The sequence below is a fragment of the Castanea sativa genome, chromosome 11 (assembly GCF_040712315.1).
Source record: "Castanea sativa cultivar Marrone di Chiusa Pesio chromosome 11, ASM4071231v1".
In the NCBI taxonomy this organism is placed as follows: domain Eukaryota; kingdom Viridiplantae; phylum Streptophyta; class Magnoliopsida; order Fagales; family Fagaceae; genus Castanea; species Castanea sativa.
This window is the reverse complement of record NC_134023.1, coordinates 39,796,044-39,806,677: the sequence shown is the minus strand read 5'-3', so window position 1 is coordinate 39,806,677 and position 10,634 is coordinate 39,796,044. Positions and strand designations below refer to the sequence as shown.

Sequence of the window (10,634 nt, the reverse complement as noted above, 5' to 3'; positions counted from 1 at the left end):
AGCCCAAATCTACAAGCTGTTTGGAAATTGCTTTTTGTCCATTATCGGGTCTAGCAAACCGATTCAACAACCTTGAAGAGTTGAGAAGTTTTCTTTGAAGCACCTTAGAGGATTTATGCCTAGAGTGGCACTAATGATCATGATCTTTATGATATTTCTAAGAAAGAATGTATCAGATCACTTGTACTACAAACTATGCAAACTATGCAACTCCACCAGCACTCTTCAAGTCATGAAGCTCATTGATGCCCATGTCTCATCCTAGAAGAACTTTGCAATAGTGACAAACTCAAAGCTCCTTCTTTTAGCTTATGTACAAGAGGGAAGTAACAGAAAAAATTGCTCACATTCTGTCATAGATAGAGTTGCTTATCTTATTGCTGCAGAAAATTATTATGTAGTTTATTGAAGGCATTCTGCCACAAGGGCATTCTGCTGCAGGAATAAAGAAGTATGTTGTCCCAGGAAAATGTTGGCACGTCATGGGAAAATTCTTCATTAGAAGCCTCTACTCTTGGTTATTACTAGCCAACCATGAAGCAAGAGACGTAGCAAGCTCCATCTAAATATGCCCATACTCAAAGTAGATGAAGAAGAAATCCAAGGAATGTGGATCTTAGTAGCAAAAGCCAGCAAAAGGGTTATGGTCATGAATTCTTGTTCGAAGGCCAACATATGAATTATAGTTGTGAGTTCTTGGCAAAAGCCCATAATGGGGCTACACTCAATCAAGCCGGCAAAGGAACCATGGTTGTGAGTTTTTGGAAAAAATTTGCAAAAGAGCTATAGCCTCAATCATATGTAACAGGAAATACATGAGAAGCAATTGTGCTTGCAACGGAACGAAGCCAAAGGATGCTTAGGAAGTAACTCTTTCCCAAATTCTCTAGCAACAAAGAATTTCTACAATATGACAACTTGTAGATCCATGGCATCTAATTTTTTCTTTTACCGAAGAATGCCTGAACCACATGATGGAGCATTAACACCAAGGGAAGGTGATATCAAGCTCATCCAGTTGTCTCACATGTTGGGGGCTAAAGCTCATTCTGCAGTAAATATGGGAAGCATCCTGTTGAAAGCCAAGGGCTTATTCTCGTATATTGGGGGCTGTCTTATCTGCAACAAAATATGGGAAGCATCCTGCTGAAAGCCAAGGGCTTATTCTCGTATACTAAGGGCTGTCTTATTCTGCAACAAAATTTAGGAAGCCTTCTTCAGAAAGCTAAGGACTCATCCAGTTGTCTTACATGTTGGGGGCTAAGGCCCATTTTGCGGTGAATTCGGAAAGGCTTCCACAAAGTGCTTAGAATATCAATATGTAACAGCAACATTACCCACTATGAAATAAGCATTGATTGTGGCATTTCAACAAGTATACATTCATCCACCACTTGATCTGCAGCAGCTTCAAACTTCATGATATGACATAGCACAACACCCATTCAATTTGTTGCAACCTACCATGGTCAAGTAACATTCTAGTCTGTGAAGAAGCAGCAACATCATCTATCTCCTATAAAAGCTTGGTGTGTTGCGTGATTCAAGAAAGCTCGGAGGAGGAGAGTAATTAAGTGAAAAACAAAGAAGTTGTGGCAGAAAAGGATGTATAGGTTGTGGCAGAAAAAAAAATTTGGAGGAAATTAACCTGGGATCAGACCCACGAGAACCAAGATCCATCTCAATTAGCTCAAGACTGTCAGAAAAGGAGAAATCAGAATTGATACTGTTGATGAAAGAATTCAAAGATGTCTTCGTATGGGATTACAATGAAATGCCAGGATTGGATCCTGGGCTAGTAGTGCATACATTGAATGTGGACTCCAAGGCCAAGCTAGTGGCCTAGCCTGCCAGGGTATTCTACACTAAGATAGAAGGGTAAAGCTTTGAAGCACAACAAGCAGCCTTCAAAAGGCTGTAGTAGATCATGATGAACCTTCCTACTGTGCAAGCCCCAATCCGCAAAAGGCCATTGTCACTCTACCTAGCCACTAACTCGCATGCCATAAGCGCATTGATTGCCCAAGAAGACGGAGATGGCATAGAGCAGCCGGTGTACTACATCAGTCGTGCCTTAAAGGATATAGAAACTCGTTACCCAAGGGCAAAAAGGGCATGCCTAGCCATAGTATATGCCTCGCAAAGACTACGCCATTATTTCTTGGTCTACGAAGTGTGGCTGATGACTGGGTCTCATACAATCAAAGTTTTGTTGCGGCAGCCAATTCTTTCTAGCAGAATATCCCAGTGGTTGTTACAATTGTCTCAATACGACTTGAAAGTGGGAATGCCCAAGGCAGTAAAGAACCTAGCTATAGTAGACTTGCTAGCACAATTCCCGGGAGAAGAAGAAGAATTCCTGCTAGATGACGAGGTCCCAGGAGAAGTAACTATGGCAGAAGAAGTCAAAGAGAAATGGGTGATGAAGTTTGATGGGTCTTCTACCACCCAATCAAGAGGAGTGGGAGTGGCTTTGTATCATGAAGAAGACAAGGCCGTGGTGCTTTCATTCAAATTAGAATTCCCTTGTTTAAACAATGTGGCGGAATACGAGGCCTACCTAACTGGGTTAGCCAAGGCCCTGAAAATGGAGATCAAGCATTTAAAATTAATGGGTGATTCAAACCTAGGAGTCTATTGTGGAGATGTTAATGGAAAGGTTCGAAGAGGAACAATGTGAAGAAGATTGGAGGATTCCAATAAAGGAAGCTTTGACAAGGGAGAAGATACGGCAGAAACATATGTAAAGGTGAACCAACAAGCACTACAGTAGAAAATAAATGCTCTTCGTGAGACTTTAAGGCTTTAAGAGTGCTCCGCAGAAAAGCTGAATGACAAAGGAACTCACAGCATGAATAAAAGGTGAAAATCAATGATGAAGCCCAAGCATCTCTCTAGCAACGGATTCAGTGGCAGAACACTTTCCACAAGAATTGGAAAGACATTACCAAGGTTAGCAACATGAGAAAGAAGAATTTGGAGAGATAAGATTTGCGAAAGACTACAACAAAATTAAGAGATTTAGAGCACACAATATCTATGCTTTTTCACGAAAAAGGCAGTGATATCCTCACCAATAGTGGCTGTGGCAGAATGACAAGAAGAATATGTTAAAGAAGAAAAAAGCAAACACGGAGGAATCAATAGTTGCTGTGGTAAAATGATAGAAAATGTTTAGAAGGTGAAGATTTCTCATGAAAGCATCCTCATTTCCCTTGGAAAAAATATCTGTAGTGGCACCACTTATAGGCGCCTTAAAATGAGTGGCAAACTCAGTCACGTCTGCAGAAAGAGCAGTTTTGTGGCAGACTCAGTCACGTCTGTGGAAAGATCAATTTTGAAGCAGAATTAGAATTTATGGTAGAATAAAAAACAACCTGTAATGCAAACAGCAAAGGCCCAACATCCTTCTCCGCAGAAACTTCATCCTGGCAAAGAATACATTATCAGCAAATGAAAGAGTACTCTACTATGATGAGGGCTTGCAATGTTAGCTCTACACTTTGTTTTGAGCAAAAGAAATAAAGATACGTGAATGCAAAGAGAAGAAGAAAGCACAAGAAAAGGGAGTGAAGCCACCCTTTGATCTACACACCTAGAGGAAGCTTTCCTCTTGTGAAAGTACTCCACTTGAGGAAAGTGAAGTGACATAGATATTTTGACAAAACTCTTTTCAGTCGTTGGCTTAGATGCTAAGGTAGTAGAAGACAACACTTTCTCTATTTTTAGAGAATGAATGAAGCCCAAAATGAAGCAACTTTAGGTGGCTAAAAGAAAATAAAAAGTGAAGACCATAAGAAGGATCCTTGCTCCACAAAGTTCTATTCATGAAGTTGGCAAGAAAAAAGAAGAGTCAAAGAATCCAAAGAGCCAATCTTGAGCATTCTACAGAGATGTAGAACATCATAATGAAGGAGAACCCAGCAAGGAAGGATTTCACGACATCTATGTCTTCTGACCATTCTTAGAGAGCAACTACATTTACGGAAGAATGACGAGATGATGCTAAGGAATATGTGAGGAAAGTAAGTTAGCTGAAGCAGTCAAGCCTAATTCTTTTACCGTAGAATCTGCTACAACCTTCACTTTCTACAGTATAGATACTGCTCTAGCAGAAGCAGAGTAAGGGGTGCATTAATGCAGAGAAATAAGTACATGTATTACATATTCTGCGGAAGCAGAAAAATGAGAATTTCTCCCTACAAAAGCAAAGAAATAAGTACCATTGTAGAAGTCCAAGATCACAAGGAATTTTCAAGAAGCAAACCAAGAAACAAGCAAAGGAATGATGAAGAAGAGAAGGATGCACACATCATCATCATCAACAATCCCTTAAAATGAGGGTAGTGTTGATGCCCACTATGGCAAGGAGACCCAATAGTAGGAAGAAGAAGCCCAACAACATGGGCAAAAGGAAATTAGATAGAAAAGCCAGTAAGCCCAAGCGGCAGGAATAATGGATCATGGGTTCATAAAGCAAATAAATGGACCTTGGGGAAGCAAATGGGCCTAAAAAGGCCTGGAAAGAGAGAAATAGCAAACCCATGGACAGTATGGATGTAGAAAGTGAGAATGGGCCACAGCTATCACAGTAGGCCCGAAGTAATGTAAGTAAAGAAAGTAAGGAGCAATGGAAAATCCATGAGCTCCAAGGATGAAGTAAGAAACACTTGGGCCGGGGAAGCCCAAGGAGTTAATAAAAGCCCATGGAAAGCATATAATTGAAAAGGGTCGAGGATGCCCTAAAAAGTAAACAGGCCAAGGATGCCCAAAGGAAAGTACATGGGATGAAGGAGCCCAAAAGCAATGAAATGGACCGAGGATGCCTAAAAGAATACAATGGGACAAAGGAGCCCGAAAGCGATGAAAATGGGCTGAGGATGCCTAAACGAATAAAATGGGCCAGAAAAGCCCGAAAGTAATGAAATGGGTTGGGGAAGCCCAAAATAGCATAAGTACAAGCCCAGTGATAGTACTGGGCTACTGGAGTGTAGCAGAAGGAAAGCATACAACAAGCTTAAAAGAGGCCCAACAAGCACAATTCAAATAAAAACATGCAAGCAATCAGCAGAAACAATTGAGCTAAAAAGAGGCAAACTTTTCAGCAAACTTGCTTTGGGGTGACAACAACAAAACCACCACCCTCATGAACAACAACTTTTTTGGCTACCTTTGGAGGGTCATACATTTGTAGAAAGAAAGAGAACATCTTGCCTAAGGAGAGTAAAGATTGAAACAACAGGCACACAAACAAAAGAAGAGAAGCATTCACATGTGAGTTGTGAAACAACCCATAGAACAAAACTGCATGAATTTTCGCATACGAATTGCAGGAGCAATCCATATGCTCAGGGGGCTGAATGTTGATGCCCATTTTTGCAAATCCATACCCTAAAGTCTATGAGGAAGAAAACCCAATAAGTTGCAAGACGCAAAAGCCCATACGAAGGAAAACCCAATGAAAAGCAAGGTCCAAAGAAAGAAGTAGTGATCTATAGTAGAATACAAATTTGCCGTAGAATACAGCTTTACTGTAGAATACAGTTCTTTGGCAGGATGGCTTCGGTAGATGAAGATAAATTAGGCCCAAGACCCTTTTGATTTATTCAACATTATTTGGCCCACAAAGGCCCAAATCCTTTTGTATAAAGAAGATAGGCATGAAAGCTAATATGAAGAAGTATGGTGAAAAGAAACAAGGAGCAGCAGGAAGTGTCAGCAGTAGGAATCACGTGAAGAAAAGAAAAGTGAAACCTAAGAAAATGACAAATGCAGCAGGAACACATGAAGAAATAAGACAAAAAAACATGTAGCAGGATGAAACAGAACTAATTTGTTATGGTAGAAACGACGTGGAAGACAAAAACAGGAGACGATAGAGCAAGTACAGAAGGGCCGGTGCATCACCAACCTGTACCCAGCCAATACAAGGGAGGTGGGCCCATGGTCAAGGAGATTCAGAGGGTGTGGTTTGGTGGTGGGGGGAAAAGAGGGTCTATATTTGGTTTCCTGCCATAACTTCTTTTGAAAGTATACCTTGCTGGAATGGTATCTTACGCAAAAAAAAGTAGTAAATGGTTGGGACCATTTGATGCATGCCATAGAGTTAGGTAAAAAGCTAACCCAATCCTTACCCATTTGAACCTAAAGTAGAAGTATACAGCAAGAACAAACAAAAAGTAATTTTGTCATGAAATGAGTAATGGTGCAGCAAACAAACTGAGCAATGACAGTGGTCGAGGCAACCAATGGGTTAGTGGGTAGTCTTGAATGGATGCCCACAACAAACCAAAAAAAATTGGTGAAGCCCTAGGGGTAAAAGGGAGAAATCCCATTGAATTAGCTTACTATAAATAGAGGTAGCCACGGATGAAAGAGAGGGGGATTGGGGAGGCAGTAAGCATGGGAGACCCAATGGGAAGGGGACCCAAGAGAGAAAGCACCTAAAGGAAAAAACCCAAGTAAGGAAACTAAGAGTTAAAAAAAAAAAAAAAAAAAAAGGAAAGGAAGAAAGAAAGTGGTAAAGAGAAGAGAGAAAATGCAGCAGGAATAGGGGCATGCATCAATAGACCATCTTTTCCCTCCCTCTTAGCAAACTCACTCTTTGAAGTCTCCAAAAAATGATATCTAGTAGCCATTTAGGCCTATTCTCCAAAATGTACAACTTTGATGGCAAAAGCTTATGGCAGGAGCCTATGACAAGGTTGTTCAATTTGGAGTTTGGGTTCCTTCTTGGTTTACTTATTCTATGGGAAGGCTCAATATTTGATTTAGAGCGTAAATATATTTGATTTCACTCATTAAAACTTATATCTGCTGTATTTAATCATCCTGCTGTAGCACGGTTTTATTATGTTTGCCGCATCAATTGTCCTGCTGTGGTATTTTTACTTGTTGTACTACTTATTCTGCTGTAACACCTTTTTATTGTATTTACCATGTTATCTTAACCATTCTTGCCGAAACTTTCTTCTATATTTGTTGTTACGTGTTTTACTTTGGACCCATTATCCTGCCACAAGTATGAGTCTGTTTGGATAGAACTTATTGCTGAAAACTGAAAACACTGTAACAAAATAATTTTTTAATGTGTAAAAAAACACTGTTCACTTTTTTTTACTGTTTATATGCCTTGGTGCACTGTTCATGTCCCATGAACAGTGCACCAAGCGCTGGTCTTTAAAAAAAAAAAAAAAAAAAAAACGCAAACGCAACAGGAAACGGGGATCCAAACGGGCAATATATATATACATATATTTTGTTTCTCACATTCTGTGTATACGTATAAGTATATTTATGAATATATGTATGTATATATTTGAGAATATGCTAAGCCATGTAAGCTAACACTTGCTTGATTGGTATTTTCTTTGGGTTTTAGATTTGTTTGTGTGCAGGAAGTAGGAAAGTATTTCTGCAGAAAATGAAGAGTAGTCATTCGCAGCAGACAACTTTATTAACACAGGAGAAAGCTTAACTGCACGGCAAACAGCTTTATTAGCAAAGTAGGAAGCTTAACTGCTGGCAAACAGCTTTATTAACACAGCAGAAAGCTTCACTGCACGGCAGACAACTCTATTAGCACAGTAGAAAGCTTTATTGCGCAGCAGACAATTTTACTGCACAACAGACAGTTTTACCGCACAGCAGAAAAGTCAGACCTGCAGCAGATTCTGGAGGAAATTCCTTCTGCAGCAGAAACAATGAATAAGCCCACTTTGCAGTGTCTTCCCTAGAACTTGGACTCATCGTTTGCGCACAAGCAGACCAAGGTGGGTTACTATTGGATCAGTCACAACTCCCTGATCTAGAAAACTTTGAGCCTAGTGCAACAGGAGGCGGCCTAGCCCAACATTTGCAAAAAGACCCACACATGGGGTATGACCAAAAGTGAAATTCTTTTTATGTGATTTAGCCAAAATATTTGCATTGAAATCTTCAACTCTTGAGCAATTTTATATTAAGTACTCTATAATTGATCTTCAAATACAAATATTTAAATTCCCCTTTTGCCGTTTCCACTTTGTATGGACTATATATTCTTTTTCAAGTGAACATCAGAATATATTCTATTAATTTTTACACGTGTTTGTAATTTTTGTCTCCACTAGGGAGATCCAGTTCTATCAGGTATACATAAACAGCAGTGGGAATCACTTAGTTTTCAAGTGGATTGTTTCACCCAAAAAAAAAAAAAAGGTTTAAGCAAAGATGAACAATTCAAGAAGCACAAAACTTCATGTATCCATGTTTCCCTGGTTTGCCTTTGGCCATTTCACTCCCTACCTGCACCTCTCAAACAACCTTGCAGAGAGAGGCCATAGGGTGTCTTTCTTACTGCCCAAAGGAGCACAAGCAAAGGTAGAACATCTCAACCTTTATCCAAACCTCATCCACATCTATCCCCTTCTTGTTCCTAGTGTAGATAGACTACCCCCTGGTGCTGAGACTGCCTCAGATGTTCCTTTTCCACTTCATGGACATCTTTGTATTGCCTTTGACCAAACCCAAGACCAAGTTCAAACCATTCTGAGCAGTCTCAAGCCTGATTTCATTTTCTTTGACTTCAGCCTTTGGATGCCAGCCCTAGCACACCAAATTGGCTCCAAGGCCATATATTATTCGGTGATAACCATAGTAGCACAAGCACTAAAGGTTCCTACTAAGCAGAAACCAGAGGATATGACTCTGGAAGATTTCATGCAACTGCCTCCTAGCTATCCTTCTTCATCTGTGCGAATAAAGTCCAAGGACTTTGAGATTGCACAACTAAAAGTGGTTGCCAAGGATCTTGGAACAGGGATGTCTATTTATGTTCGAATTACCTCTAGCATGATATGGAGTGATGCCATGGCTTTTAGGACATATCATGAGGTTGAGGGGCCGTACTGTGACTACTCAAGGAAGCATTATGCTAAGCCTGTGCTGCTAACAGGACCTATCCTGCCTGATACACCGGCCACAAAGCTAGACGAGAAATGGACTAATTGGTTATGCAATTTCAAGCAAGGTACTGTGGTGTATTGTGCATTTGGGAGTCAAAATAAACTACAATAGGACCAGTTTCAGGAGCTACTTTTGGGGTTTTAGTTATGTGGGCAACCATTTTTGGTGGCTCTGAGTACTCCAGATGGTTGCGCAACAATTGAAGAAGCTTTTCCAGAGGGGTTTGAAGAGAGTGTTAAAGGAAGAGATGGATGAATGGGGGATGGGTGCCACAAACATTGATATTGGAGCACCCATCTATTCGTTGTTCTGTGACCCATTGTGGATATGGGTCCATGTGGGAGTCTCTCTTTAGTGATTGCCAAATAGTATGCGTTCCATACCTTGGTGATCAAATTCTAGGTGCCAGGTTAATGGTGGAAGAACTCAAAGTTGCAGTGGAGGTGGAGAGAGAAGATAATGGGAGGATTTCAAAGGAAAACTTGAGTAAGGCCATTATCTCTGTGATGGACGAGGACAGTGAAACAGCTGGGTTGGTGAAATATAATCATGCCAAGTTGAAGGAGGAACTTACAAGCGAAGGCATGCAAGAGAGATATTTAGACACTTTCATTCAAAACCTGCAAGGTCTTTTGGATTGACTAAGTGCCACATATGAACTCAACTACTTCAAAATTTGCACTAAAAAAGCAGTAAAGGGTTTCAATTGAGGAAGGATTTAACCGTGTTGTAGTTAGGGGATGCTACTTCTTTGTCAATGTTGCTCTATTTGGGTATCCATTTGTATTTCTTTTCTGGGTTGTACTTGTGTTTCGTTTTCCTTTTAGCAAAAAATTAACAGTAATGCCAAGGAAAATGCAATTTTTACCACATGAGCTTTGCAAATGGAACTATAGAAGTATGTCAAGTTGTAAATATACTTAAAGTTTGTTGCCAAATTAATTTTTGATGAATAGGACTTGCACACGCGGCACACTCCAAAAGTCCTGGTAACTTTTAGAGGCACTGAGCCACTGAGTGAACATACGCAAGCACAATCCCAATGTGAGAGGAATTTTTATTTATTTATTTATGAATAAGACTTAAACAAACAGCACACTCCAAAATTCTAAGTGTGTTTGGGTTTAAAGTATCACACAGTGACAAATTAATTGTATTTAGAAGCTAAGGCACAAATTATATGGGGAGTTCCAACAAAGAAGACCTAGGCTTGTTTTAAATCTGAAACGCTTGACAAGATAAAACTTTGAGCTTTTCAAAAGCTTTGAGCAATACCGGTAAACCACATTTGTTAACTGCAACAGTACAAAAAGAAGAGCAAAAGTGAGGATGTGTCAAAACCTTTTTGTTATTGATTTATTTTGAAGTAAAGATTTATTTATAAACATTGGGTACAGCTTTAGTACACTAGAGATATAGAGGACCTTCCAGAAATAAAAACTTACAGCATTTGGAAATTCGAAGAAAGAAGGGTTAGGGGGGAGAGAGAGAGAGAGAGAGGAGGGGTGGCAGGAAGCATCTTATAGCAGACATCCTATCAAAGAGCTTTTGACCAAAAACAGAGAAAAAGAAAAACCGCAGCTATTCCCAACAGCCAAAAAATGCAGTTATTTCTTTTTCACCAAATACACAACACAAACAAAGCCTTAGTCCCAAAATTTTGGGATCAGCTATAGATCCTCAACAAA

At 39.9% G+C, this 10,634-nt stretch overlaps 1 pseudogene; it reads left to right on the top strand.

The window, feature by feature from the left end:
- Positions 1–8,211: 8,211 nt before the first annotated feature.
- On the top strand, positions 8,212–9,732 carry LOC142614436 (UDP-glycosyltransferase 79B9-like; annotated as a pseudogene).
- Positions 9,733–10,634: the final 902 nt, after the last annotated feature.